The following is a 14,781-nucleotide window of genomic DNA, read 5'->3' on the forward strand; positions in this document are numbered from 1 at the left end:
ATGCATGGTATTGTGGAACTATATTTTGTTCCCAGTGAAAAGCAGCTTGCAGATATATTTACCAAGCCACTGGATGAATCCACCTTCTCAAGGTTGGTAAGTGAGTTAGGTATGCTTAATTACTCTTAAATCATTTCAGATATTTTTATAGTTTCTATGCTGCCTGAAATTTGATTGATTTTCTGTTTTGGATGAAATTTTGGCTAAGTCAAAATTTACATCCCGACGGATGATCATTATCCATCGAGTTTAATAATCCGTCGGAATACTATTTGTCAATAAAATCAATTATTTTTCTGGAATATTTTATAACTCGACGGATAACTGATTTATCCTCATCCGTTGAATTGTCTCAATCCAAGTCGTTAATCTCTGAACATTATCCATCGAGTATACTTACAATTTGTAAGAATGACATGATGGATAAGTGACGGAATTTTTACAGTTTATTTATTTTTAAACGGCTATTTTGGGCAATTTTTTTGGTTACTTTATTTTACTTTATTATTTTTTACAGTTATTTTCTGAGATAGTATAAAAGCAATTTCACTTTTATTCATTTCTTTTATCATTCTCAAGATTCAATTGCTCTAATTTCTTTCTTCTCAAAAGCAAACTCTCTCTCTCTCTGCAAATTCCAAATCTTCAACAATGGCACCTGTAGTGAAAATCATGTCTCAAACCGGTTATATATATGAGAAAAACTATTTCTCAGCTTTGGTGAACAAGGAGATTCAACAGTTTGGTGACTATCACAAAATGATGGATTTTGTGAAGAACTACAAACTCAACTATGCCATGCTGGAATCACCCACCATTTACTGTGAGGTTGTTGAAGAGATATGGACAACTGCAGTGTATAACTCGACAGACAAGACCATCACATTCACTCTGAAAGGTAAGCAGTTTTGCATAAATAGTGATATTATTGAAGCTTGCTTCAAGATTCCTGATAATACTGTAACTGCTCCACACACAGACACTAACATTGTTAATATGTTTAATTCCATGGGCTATGCACTCACTACTTCTAAATTAAGTGAAATTAGGAGGTTGGGTCTTAGGAAAGAATGGAGTTACATGTGTGATGTAGTAACTAAGGTGTTTTCTGGTAAAATTAGTAACTTTGACTCTATAAACATCTCTATGCTTAACATGCTTTACATGCTAGTTACTGATAAGTACTTTAATTTCAGTGATTTGGTTCTTTTTGAGTTAGGCTTTAAGTTATGAGAGGTCAATAAGAGAGGTAAAAACGTCTATTATGCTAGATTCTTTATGATGCTTGTTAACCATCTTATTGAAGATATTGTGATTAAGAACCCAACCAACAAGTTAAATTGTTGGGTTCAAGAAAGAAGGATAATTGCAGATTTAAACAGAGCAAACTATCACAAGGAGGTTCTCTTGTACTACTTTTCAGTAATGGAGGGACCTCAGGTAAGTGAGGTAATTTCTTCTGTCTCCACTCTTACAACCTCACAAATTTCTTAGCTTTCTAGTGTAGCTATGGCAACTGTGTCAATGACCCAACAGTTGCCTACCCAAGCTACCAAACCAACAAAAGTTTCTAAATCCAAAGCTAAGAAAGCCCCCTCTGATTTCTTTCAAAAGAAATCAGTTGTAAAATCCACCAAACCTAAAGAGGGGAGTGTGAAGGTGGGTAAGAAAGGTGAGGGACAGGGTGTAAATCAAAGAAGCCCTAAGAATAAGGATGGATAGGTGAGAGTCAGCCTAGCCACACTACAGTTTCTCAAGAAACTGCATTGCTTAATAAGGATATTAGCTCATTACTGGTTTCATCATCCCAAAAGGATGTTACCATTGAAACAAGCTCTCAGCCAAGAGCACGGGCCAAAAGGGTAAGGGTCACAAGCTCACCCCAAACTTACACTAGAAAGAAGAAACCAAAAACTCTGGGGGATGCACAGGGTTCACATATTGTGCAAACTGGTGTAAAAGACCCAGTCACTGCACCTTCTCAAAGTCAGGTTGATGTGGCTCCAATAAATGTGGAGTCACAGCCAAAATCTCTTATAATTGAAGCACCTGAAACACCAAATTCACCCACACACTCATTGGATGTTGACATGATAAACACATCACTTCCAAATTCTCCATCTTTAACTTTCTTGGAGAAGCCAAAAATCCATGCAGGGGAGCATCATCTTCTAGATGATTTGTTGGCTCACTTGCCATTTCTTTCTGAGACTGTTGAGACATCTGTGCAAAAAATTTCATCAATCTGCACAGAGTCTACAATAGTCTCCACTCTAAACTCAATTATTTCTTCTATCCTGATGGATATCTATCATCCGTCGAGTAATGATTGTATCTTGACGGATAAGCTTAACAGCAGTCATCCTTCGGATAGTCAAACTGCTAACCCGATGGATATTCCTCATCTGTCGGGTGTCTCTCAATAGCTTCAAATTTTATCTATTCTTACAAGTGCAGAAGACTTAGTAGTAGTGCAATCACTCCTAGGACTGAGGGAAGGGAGTGATTTGAGTGAGAGTCTGGGTTGCTCCCAGGGAAAAGGAGAGGAAAAGAGTTATCTAATGCAGTCCATTTCTTCAGGACTGGTAAAAGTGAGTGAGAGGAATCCCACCTTAGATGGTGAAGGTGAGGGTGTGAGGGTGGGGAGCCAAGGTGAGACCTTGATGCAAGAAAAGAGAGATAATGAGAGAAATGCAGGTACAGGAGATATAAGGGTGAATGTCATTGCAAGTGAGTTAATGAATTTCTAGGATGCAAACATGGAGGGTCTATTTCAGCAAAGTCAAGCTGTTATAGATTCTACCTCCTTGGATGCTGAGGCATTTACCACCCTATTCCAACATATCAGCTTCTAGCTAGACAGGGCAATGACAATACAGAAAGGATGCTCAATTTGGTGCACAGCACACAGTCTATGCAAAGAGCAAATGATGCAATTACAGCTCTGCCCTCTACAGCTGGTGATATTGACTATGAGACTGGTGGTTCAGAATATTTCTTTGGTGGTGAGGATGCAGAAAGTGAAGAATAACCATTGGATATAGGGGGATAAGTAGGCCCTAGTTCCAGATCAGGCATGCCATCATGGGCCTTCTCCAAGAAATGTGATGAACACCATTTCAAGACCACACTCATCCAACTTATCAGTCAAACACACTATGTTCTTCAATCAACAACAAATGTCAGTACCAAGAAGCTTCTGCAAGCACATCTTGCTTCTCTCCAACTACAACAAATCTAAGGTTTCCAACACAATCAGGATATCACTTCTATCAAAATAGAGATCACTCAAGTGAAGAAGGATATAGCTGATAGATTGGATTCCAAACTTCTAGAAGCTACAATGCTTGACATTAAGAGACAACTAAGGAAGGATTTTGATCTTGCCACAAAGATAAATTCCTTGGATACCAGAATGACAGCAATGGAAGCCTCTCTAACAGCAATTCACCTACACCAAGCACAACAAACAAACTTGCTTCAAAGGCTAGTGGCAACACAAACCTCCTCTTCTACTCAACTTGCTAATAACAAAAAGGGGGAGAAAGAAACATCTTCTAAGGGGGAGAAAGAAAGCTCAATTGTCTTATTCAGTCAAGGGGAATCAAGAAGTAAGGGGGAGCAAAAAGTGCTCAATATTCAAGTAAGTAAAGCAATTGTGCGAACAATTGTTTTCACAAAGCCACCTGCCAAAGATATCATAGATCTAATCAAAGAAGCAGTAGCCAATTTGAGAGCAGCTGATAAGAAGCAATTGAGTCCAATCAATTGGGAGAAAATTGATGAGAACATCCAGAAGATATTTGGCCCTACACAGAAGCCAGATAAAGTTTTCAATCATCACTCTAAAGTCATGAAAATCTATGTGAATGATATAAGTATGAACTATCTGGAAAGGGGTCAAACTTCCTGTATCAAATCTCTAAAGAAAGATCTCATCATGAAGGCCAAATGGAACTATCCTAAGTTTTCAGACAAAAATTCTATGGATACAGTGTTTGAGACACCAAATCCAGATGAAAAGAAACTATTGTTATGATCTGTTGCATTCTACAAGGATCCATCTGATTCAGCATTGAACAGAAGAATTGCCAAAATTTACATAAATGGTAAGGAGATTTGTGTGGTGGTTGGACACCCACTGTTTGTGGAAGCTAAGAAGGAAGAGAAAGAAAGAATTAGGCTAGAAAAGAAGCAAGTTGCTTTGGATGCTAAGAAGCAAAAGCAAAAGAAAGAACAAGTTGCTATCTTGGCCAAGTTTCAAGCTGTTAAAACCACAACAGAGCTTCCTGTACAACCAACTGTAATCACTGAACCTAAGGATCTAAAAATGCAAGAAGAATAACAGCAGAAAAGAAGATTTAGATACAAACTTCATTCTAAGAGGAAAGTGAACTTTAATGATGAGGAATTGGAAGATCAGTTTCCCAAAAAGCCTACAACTCAGACATCAAAACCCTCAGTTGTATTTGAAGAATTCAAAGTGGTTGATCCAACAAGAAATATTCATGGTGAACCAATTGTTCCCAAGGATGAGCCAGTAGACTGAGATAGTTTACCAATTCCTGAGCTAAATTTACCCATCTTCAAGACAAAGAAGACAAAGACTAGAGCCAGCAAGAAAGTGAAGCCTGTATCTCTCAAATCCAAAGCTCTAACCAAATCCCAACCCATAGTCAACAAGAGAGATCTCATGTACATTTGTGATATCAATTAATTTTCAGACTTGAATCTCTACTTGGATGAATTGGAAGAAGTAAGAGGAATTGATGCTTATAGACATCTTCCTGAAAGACTGGTATTTATATACAAGGGAGGGAAAGAGATGACATGGCCTCTTCACAGGATTCTCCAAGAAAGCCAATCTGTTCTGATCAAAATATACTCATCCTTCAAAAAGAACTTTAGATATAATGTGACTACAAGAAGAATAGTTCTAAAGAGGATTGAGGAACTAAGGAGTATTAGAGCCAAAGATGTACTTTCAAAAACTCTTTCTATTCCCTTTACAGGAAAAAGAGTGCATCTAAGGCCCTATTGGCTGATGGAGTTCATGAATGACAAAGGTGTTAGAAGATTCTTCAAATTGGAGGACCAATTGAATATATCTAGCAATGAGACTCTTTTGGAAATGCAGGAAATGCTAAATCTCTCAGAAGCTGATGAACATGAATTCCACAGACAACTTCAGAGTCAAATTGAAGAAAACAACAGAAGGCTTGGAAAGAAATCCAGACAATCAAGGAAATAGATTTATCTGCTCAGACTAGAGGAGCATCTTGATAACAACTGTGAGCAATTTCTTTGTATACTTTTTATTGTTCAACTTTCAACAACTTGTAGCACTTATCAGTTTTATCTACTATTTTTAAAACTATATCTTTAGGATGTTTTGTTATCATCAAGTTTCTCTTAATTTATGGCTACAATTCCAGTAGACATAAATTGGGGGAGATTGTTAGGAATATGTTGTGTACTTGATGATAAGCTAAACAATACACCTTGGTAGATTTAACTTAGTGAATTTTGTAGCACCCGACGGATGATCAATTATAGTCCAGATGGATGATTCAATATAGTCCCAACGGATGACTAATTGATATCCATCGGGTGAGTAGCTTATGTAACAATAAGTAATGTAACACATTTCTGCAAACAACTTTGTATAGATTCTGTAGTAGCTTATGAATCTTGTAGACTGCTAGTAGATGTGCAGAATAAGTTGATTAAATGTAAATATAAGATGTCTTATAATTCTGCACAAATGAAATAGAGTCAAGTGATAAATGGCTACCCGACGGATGGTCAACAAAGCTACCCGACAGATGATCAACAAGGCTACCCGACGAATGACAAGCATGTACCCGACGGATGATCAATTCAAATATCTGTTGACAGTGATAACACAGTCACATACATCGAGTGTTTGCAAAAGGAATGTGGCAGCCTGTTTAACAGGGTTTTGAGAACAAAGAAGCATTACCATTTCCATGCAAGTTATGAAGATTTTCAAAGATGCTGGAATAGAGTAGTGAAGCAACATGGAGTTAGACTTGATAGGTTTTGTTTTATTATCTTGTCTTATTCTATGTAAACTTGGTGATATATAAACCAGGTGTAGCAAGTAGAACAACAACAATAGTAGACTAAGCAAAACACATTTTTCAGAGAAACATTTGTAAGCTATATCATGTAGCATTTCTCCGCAAGTTTACTTGTTCACTTGTAAAGTAGCTGTGAGCTATTCAAGCTTCACAGGGTTCTGTTGATATATATATATATATATATATCTGGTGGATACAATCAAATCCACCAGAAAGTTTTAAAGACTTGAGTTTTTATTACTTTATATTTGATTAACTTAACTTTGTATTCCGCACTTTGCAAATCAAATAGTTAGATATAAATTGAGTTAGAACCATTTTTCATAAATCTCAAAAAGAAGCCAGAATTACATTCAACCCCCCTTCTGTAATTCTTGTTGTATTGTTAGGGAATAACACACACATACAATATATAAACTTGTATATAAAATATTATAAGCAATGACCCTTCTTTACATAAGCATGGATCGCAACAGTTTAAAGTATGAAAATAAGCCACAACCTTAGCTTTTATTACATCATACCAAATCCCAATTAGTTTAACTTACAACTGATAATGAAAATTATTCTTACTATCTTGCATAACTCAACTACAATATAAAGCTCTTGCTAGTTCGATCCAATTCAACCTGGAATCATAGCTCGCACACTGGACTGGGAAACATCGCTATCAAACATTTCCTTTTTAACTGTAAAATACATAAACAGATTTGCAAGAGTGAGCTAACTAGCTCAGCAAGTCATAATAACAATAACTGAGGTTAAACAATGATCAATTGAAATGATTCAAAGGAATCAAGCTTCTTATCAAACAATTATTAGAATTGGATATACATTTTAAATTTTAAAACCAAGGTTAGGCTGCTGATCAGTCACACACTAACCCCAAGCAAGGCACATGGCTCTGCTCTATAAACTGGATCCAAGGCACACATTGGCCTAGTTCGACCACGAACCTGGTCTGACCACGAATCTGGTCCATATAAAGAAAACTATCTAATTCTAAAATAATTCAATATGATAAACATTGTAATTCAATAAAATAGAGTCACGATTAACATTGATAAAACATTTATCTCATAGTATAAAGTAATTCATGAGTATCACCAGGGAATATCAAGGTATATGTATGAAGAACGGCTTCAAGCCAGTTGAAGAATCAGGTATCAGATGAACATTGGTTCAATGATTATAAAAGGTGTGATCTTTGATATCACAAGGTATTAGAGGGTATATAAGTTTCTGTATGTTTAAGTAATTTTGTTTCAGTGTTTGGTATATGGTGTATATGTATTTTTGGGGTGGTATCGTATTTGTATGGTTTAATATCTGGGAAGTCAACAGTCGGTGGTTTACAAAGAATAAGGCTTACAGCTCAGAGATCAAATGATATGATTAGGGTTCAAGGTTGAATGATTCAAAGCACTTACAATATAAAACATAACTTTAATTTGAATTCTAGCAACATGTCATGATAAAGTTTAGAAAATATTTGAAATATATCTCGAGAAAGGTTTAGAAGTACTTGCCTTATCACAGATGATTTCCAACTTTACTTGTGCTCGTCTAACAGTTCTACTCATCAACCACTTTCCTTCTTATTATATGCCTCGCTTTTACTCACTAATCACTTGCTTTCTTTTTCTACTCCTCGGTTCTATTTATTGATCACCTTCTTTCTTTTTCTAAGCCTCATTTCCTCTACCAGGAATCACAAGTATCCATCAATACTCACTCTCATATTATTTTAATCGTCACATAGATGTCATAAGCTTTTATCTACCCTTCGTTTTGCCCAAATCCGATTTATGGATTGAAAGTTACGACTAAAACAGTCAAAAAATAAACAAATAGGCATATATCACATTAAACAGATAGCACATAGCACACAAGGTATTCGATAAAAATAATTTTTCAAAGAAGGCACGGGGTTAAAATGATTTTTCTGGTATTTAATACGAATTGTTGAACATTTTGCAGAATTAAAACGAGTAACCGAATTATTTTATAAATAATTAACAAGGTTCAAATACCCGAATCAGAGTTTAAAATTATTTAATAATAATTATCGAGCCTGGAACATAAATTAGAAAAATATTTTAAAGCTCGAAACTATTTTCCGGAATTTTTAAATCAAAAGGAATAATTAAATCCAATTAAATAATAAATTAAAATGAATTAATAAATAATTAAATCAATTAATAAATTAATATTTAATATTAATTGACTAATTAAAATTATTAATTATCAATTAAATGTAATTAATTAGTTAATTCAGATTTATTTTTGGAATTTATAAATAATAAAAATGAATTTCTAAATTAGAAAAAGGATTTTTGAATTATTTTTAAAAATAAAATCTGATAACAGATTTCTAATTTAAAAATCAGGGTTTTGAAAATCAAACCGGGTCAGAAATAACCCATACGGGTCGTCAAGATCCAACCCGGGTCGGGTAGAAGTTGCACCGGTTTTTGTGAATTCCTCATATTCCGGCTACCGTCCCCAACTCCGACGAACTTCTGACGCCCCACATAACACATACAAACACTTTGTTTTTCAGCATGACTTCATTCAAAATCACCTCAGTAGTCCAGAAATACAATCACAATACTAAATAAACCATCGTTTGATAATTTCGGACAAAAGTCGAAGAAAGCCGACGAGCTCGATTTTCCGGTCAACTCGAACCGGCTACCCTCCATATTTCAGACCAACCTCAATCAATCCATTTTTACACGATATGTTTAATGGTATCAACCAGTTAAACTAATAACCCCTTATTCAAAAAAACCTAATTTACAATCAAGAACACTCAAGAACGTTCAAACCCTAATTTATGAATTCAAAAATTAAACCTTAATTTCTCTATGCTATTGAACTCAAAATTCAACTTATGATATACCCAATTGACCAGAATTTCATGATCTACAACATGCAATCATCAAAACATATAAACAACTTCAAAATCAAAAAAGTCATAATTTTAAATCAATTAAATTCGAATTTAATAAAATAAATATAAAATTTCTTGATGTTTCTGCAGTGGTATGGATTGTAAAACTTGATTGTACTCGTCAAGAGCTTCGATTCGACTACTTACACGCCCAAATCGGAGTTCGATAACGCGTTCGAATCCTTGTTTGATTATGAACGCGATGAATATTCGTATTTTTCTCTGGATAATTATCAATTTTTACAGTTTGTTTATGATAATCTGTACAGAATAAGTTACTATATTGGCTATTTATATTTACGAAATATTCGTACCCTATTGGATCATACCGGATATAAAAATAGAATACTTAATCATTAAGTATTAATAAAACAAATGCAATCTCGTACCGGTGTTAGGATAATTGTTAAAACCAAGCTTTTTGTAAATACAGACTAGGTCTCAGCGCTTTGGTTACACGAATTGCGAGAAGATATTATAATAGATTAATCAAAATGCCCTGTTTCTCAAAAATATGGGTTTTATTTATTTATTGAAACAAATATTGTATCAAAAAATTTGCGCTGGGACCCGTACGGGTAAAACCGTACTCCGGATCGAAAAAGTCAAAACATGGAAAATACTCAGAATATTCAAATTAGGTTAGAAATGAGTTTTCCCGAGACTTTCGGGTTGTAAAAAGGCAAAAACGGTTGAAATCAGATGGTTCTCGATTATACAAAATAGTTTATTAAATCCATAAATCATTTATAAAATCATATAACAACATAAAAATTAATAAAAAAATATCAAAATTATCTATAATTTATTTTGGACATATAAAAAGTAAAATACTCAAATTTTATCACATTTAAACATCCAAACACAAATATCAATCAACATATAATTCACCAAAATTCACATAATAATCATAAAATATTTATTTACTGATAAAAAATATTTACACGTCATATCTCGGATATTACATCCTTCCCCCTAAAAAGGATTATGTCCCCAGAATCACTTAAGCAATGACTAAGGGTACTATTTCACACATATCACTTTCTAACTCCCAGGTTGACTTTTCAACCCTTGGGTTTCTCCATAATACTCTTGCTAACTTTGCAACTTCATTCCTTAACATTTTCTCTCTCTTTTCTATGATCTCTGTTGGATTCTCAACATAGAACAACTCTGCCTAAAGTTCTATCGGCTCATATTCTATCATATGCCTAGAATTCTAGATTATACTTTCTTTCTTTTTAAACATGAAAAACATTATGAATATGTTCCATATGCGGGGGTAACGTCATTCATATGCTACCTTACCGAAATGTTTTAAATTTCAAAAGGTCCAACGTATCTAGGACTCACCTTTCTTTTCTTTTCAATCTCGGATGATCCCTTTCACGGTGACACTTTTAACAATACTAAATCTCCTTCTCCAAACTCCATATTCTTTCTAGCTTGATTTGCATATTTCCTTTGACGATCCTGTGCTGCACTTAACCTTTTCTAAATAATCTCGACAACTTATTTCATCTTTTGTACCAACTCTAGTCCAAGTATCTCACATTTCCCAACTTCATCTCGATTTCTTCTAAAGCCAATGGCACAAACACATAACTTATCTTTAATTTCCTGGATCGTTCTTTCACTTTGGTTGTCAGTCTGTGGATGATAAGTTGTACTCATATTCAACATAGCTCCTCAAACGTTCTTGAAAACTTTTCTAAAACCTTGAATTAAATCTTGAATCTTGGTCAAATACAATAGACGCGGGAACTTCATGACGAACTACTATCTCCTTCAATTACATGTGAACCAACTTGTCCAATGAAATTTTTTCATTCATAGGTAGAAAATGAGCTGACTTAATTAGTCTGTCCACTATAACCCAAATGACGTCGTGGTTCGCTTTCGTTCTTGATAATAAAATTATAAAATCCATAGCAATATGCTCCCATTTTCATTATGCATTTCTAACGGTTACAATAATCACTAGGTCTCTGATACCTCGCTTTAATTCTTTGATATTCATAATACCTACTAATCCATTCTAAAATTTCCTTTTCATATCTGGCCACCAATATTCTTCTTTAAATTTCTTTATATTTTGACACTTCCTGGATAGATTGAATACTTAGAATTGTGAGTTTCCTATATGATCTCATTCTTTAATTCTGCCACTTGTGGCATCCAAAATCTGGAAGAAAATATGAGAATACCTATGATCATTCTTCTGAGTGCATAACTTTCCTCCTACTAAATTGTTAAAATCCTGACCCATTATCTCCTCTTGACATCTCTTTATCTTTTTTTAAAAAATTTGGCTGAAAGGTCACATTATACATCCTTGCTTCTTTTGGATTATAAATTCTGACTTCCAATTCTAACTTCTAAAATTTAATAAATAACTCTTCTGGTGCAATCAACACATTCACTTTCTCCTTTTTGATACATACTTCAAACTCTTATGGTTCGTATAAATCTCACACCTTTCTCCATGCAAATAAGGTTTCCAAATCTTCAACGTGAATGCCATTATTGCTAGTTCCAAGTCATAAGTAGGATACTTATGTTCATGAGGTATCGGTTATTTAGATGCATATGCAATAACTTTATTATCCTGCATCAACACAAAACCTAATCCCTTATGAGAAGTATCACTATATATTACAAACTCTCCTTGATCATCTGGAAGTGATAAAACAGGTGCCGTGATCAATCTCTTCTTCAATTCCTAAAAACTTTCTTCACACTTCTCAATTCCATATAAACTTCTCACTTTTGTTGGTGCTTTTGGTCTTTCCTCATTCATAGTAGTGTTAATCCTTGCTAGATCCACTTGGATACCTTCATCACTAACTATTTATCGTAAGAATTAAACTTCATGCAACCAAAACTCACACTTTGAAAACTTAGCATACAACTTCTTCCTTCTCAGAATTCCCAAAACAATCTTTAAATATTTTACATGGTCCTCCGTTGACTTCGAATAAATCAAAATATCATTTATAAGCACAAATCAACTTATCTAGATACACCTTAAAGATTCTGTCCATCAGGTTTAAATGTGGCTGGTGTATTGGTCAATCCAAAAGGCATTACTAGAATTTCATAATGAGTGTAATTAGTTCTGAAAGATGTCTTCGGTACGTCCTCAGATTCAATCTTTAATTGATGATACCCAAATCTTAAATCAATCCTAGAAAATATTTTGCTTCTTTCAACTGATCAAACAAATCATTAATTCAAGGTAATAGATACTTGTTCTTGATAGTAAGCTTGTTGAGCTTCCGATAGTCGATACACAATCTCATGCCTCCATCTTTCTTCTTAATAATTAACACCGGTGCACCTCATGGGGTACACTAGGTCTAATCGCTCCTTCTTCTAACAACTCTTGAAATTGCTTTGCTAACTCCTTCATTTCAACTGGCGTCATTCTATACGGGGCCTTGGACATTGGTTCCATTTCAGGTGCTAAGTCGATCGCGAACTTAATTTTTCTATCTGGAGGAAGTCCTGGTAACTTGTCTGGGAAAACGTCTAGAAATTCATTAATTACTAGAATATCTTCAAATTTTTAGTAAATTATGGCTTCTATTTATCACATAAGCAATATAATATTCCCCATCTTTGCCACAATTACCTTTTATCTTGAATATCTTTAAAAACTTCTTTACTCGCCTTCGATTTCTAATCATCATCACCTTCTCTTCCGGCATCTTCAGACTTACCTTCTTATTACGATAGTCTATCTGAAAATCAAGCTTAAGTTGTCAAACCATTCATTTTATAACATCAAATTTTCCTCTCTTAAATGGTATTAAGTCAACACAAACTTATTGCCATAAATCTCAGTCACACAATTGGTACACACTTGGTTAACATGTCACGTTCTTGATTTGCTAGATTTATAGTCATGATCTTATTCAAAAATTTCACAGGGTAATTCAATCCATCAACAAAACCTTGAGAATAAATGATTGAGTTGCCCCCAAATCTACTAATACATAAGCACATGAGGAATTCACAGTAATCATTCTTGCCATCACATATGTATTATGAATAGCATCTTTCACCGACACATCATAAATTCATGCTCTTGGAGACTTATTCACTACCGGAGTAGAGTAGATCCCATAATTTTTAACGCATCACTGACTGGGGCTGATGATTTAAAATCCTTACCATATGCCATGGTTTTCCACACTTGAAACATGTAAATTCAATGGCTGGAACTTTGTCCGCTTGATTCATGATAGGTTTATTTTTGTTTGGAAAACTTTTGTAAAGAACAACAGTGCAACAAAACAACTAGAAGGATTTGTAATTCAATAAAATTATAGTTGAAAAGAAAGATGGAGTAATAATTTAAATATGAATGGGACAACCACATTGGTACTTAAGATGGCCAGTCTTTCATACCATATAGCGTACATTATATAATCAGGTGGAGTCCCACCCGACTCTTCGTCATTCCGACAAAGCGTCTCACCATAACACTGCTTGTCCCAATCAGAAAGCAAAACTTGAAGGAGAAAAATAAATTTGAAAGGAATGTAATATTCTTCTTTTTCTTATCACACATAAAATTTATTAATGAAAGAAGTTTATACGTATTTAGGAATCAAGAAGAATATGCACTGTAGTATTGTAGAAAAGAACATTATCATTGGTCGTAGTTACGACCGGTATTTCTAAACCCTATCTATATATAATTGTGTGTTTATAATTAAAATTTAAATTGTGTGGAATTATAAATGTGGATGATCTATATGACTGAGTGCCTATAAACTAAGTGTTTAATACATTAGTTAATATAAATTTTTTTTGAAAAAAAATCTTATCATTTAGTATTTTTAAATCATAATCAAAAGTACTCATTTTATATGAAAAAATCGATTTTAAAAATCTTTTAACAATAAGCTTTCAAATTTTATATCATTAAATTTCTAAAATCATAAGCTATATTAAGATTTTTTATTTAGTGATTTATGGAGGTGCATTTATATTTATAAAAATTATTTTATATAAATTAGTTGATTTTTAAATTTCAAATTACTTAGTTGCCCATGCATGCAAATACCCTCCAATTAAATTTAAAAGGGCATAAGAGACAATTCATACCCCACTAACCTTCTTCTATCCACCAAGAGACTAAACTACCCTTGCATGCACTTTTGCTTGGTTATTGGAGAAGGGCACTTTAGTACATTCCAAATTCCACTATTGAATTAGTGCATGATGAATCACAAAGAGAGGAGTTAAACCAAAACCACACTCCACTCAAGCTCATCATTTTCACTCTCAAATTTTCTCTCCCCCCCTCTCTTTTTCTTCATTCGGCCGAAGCCCCTTCCCCCATTCCCTTCAATTTTTCTTCATCAAATCCTTGCCATTCTAGTGTAATTCCATTACCCATTCATATAATATACACTTTACAAGAAGTTCCATGCTTAGGAGATGAAGTTTAATGCTTTCATGTCTTGATTTTATGTGATCTCCAAAGATAAACTCTTAATTCATGTGGATTAAAGAGTTCTCTATGTAATATACTTTTTATGTGCATAAACTAAGTGTTTCCATGAATAAAACTCTTTTCAAACCTTTGCATGCTATTGATCTTTAGTTTTAAAGTAATATTCTACTTTTCCTGTTAGAGATAGGCCATTATTTTCAAGTATAATCATGTTATATATGCTCTTCTTTTCAAAAATGTACATGCATGCTTAG

Source organism: Apium graveolens, chromosome 5 (assembly GCF_009905375.1).
Source record: "Apium graveolens cultivar Ventura chromosome 5, ASM990537v1, whole genome shotgun sequence".
In the NCBI taxonomy this organism is placed as follows: Eukaryota; Viridiplantae; Streptophyta; class Magnoliopsida; order Apiales; family Apiaceae; genus Apium; species Apium graveolens.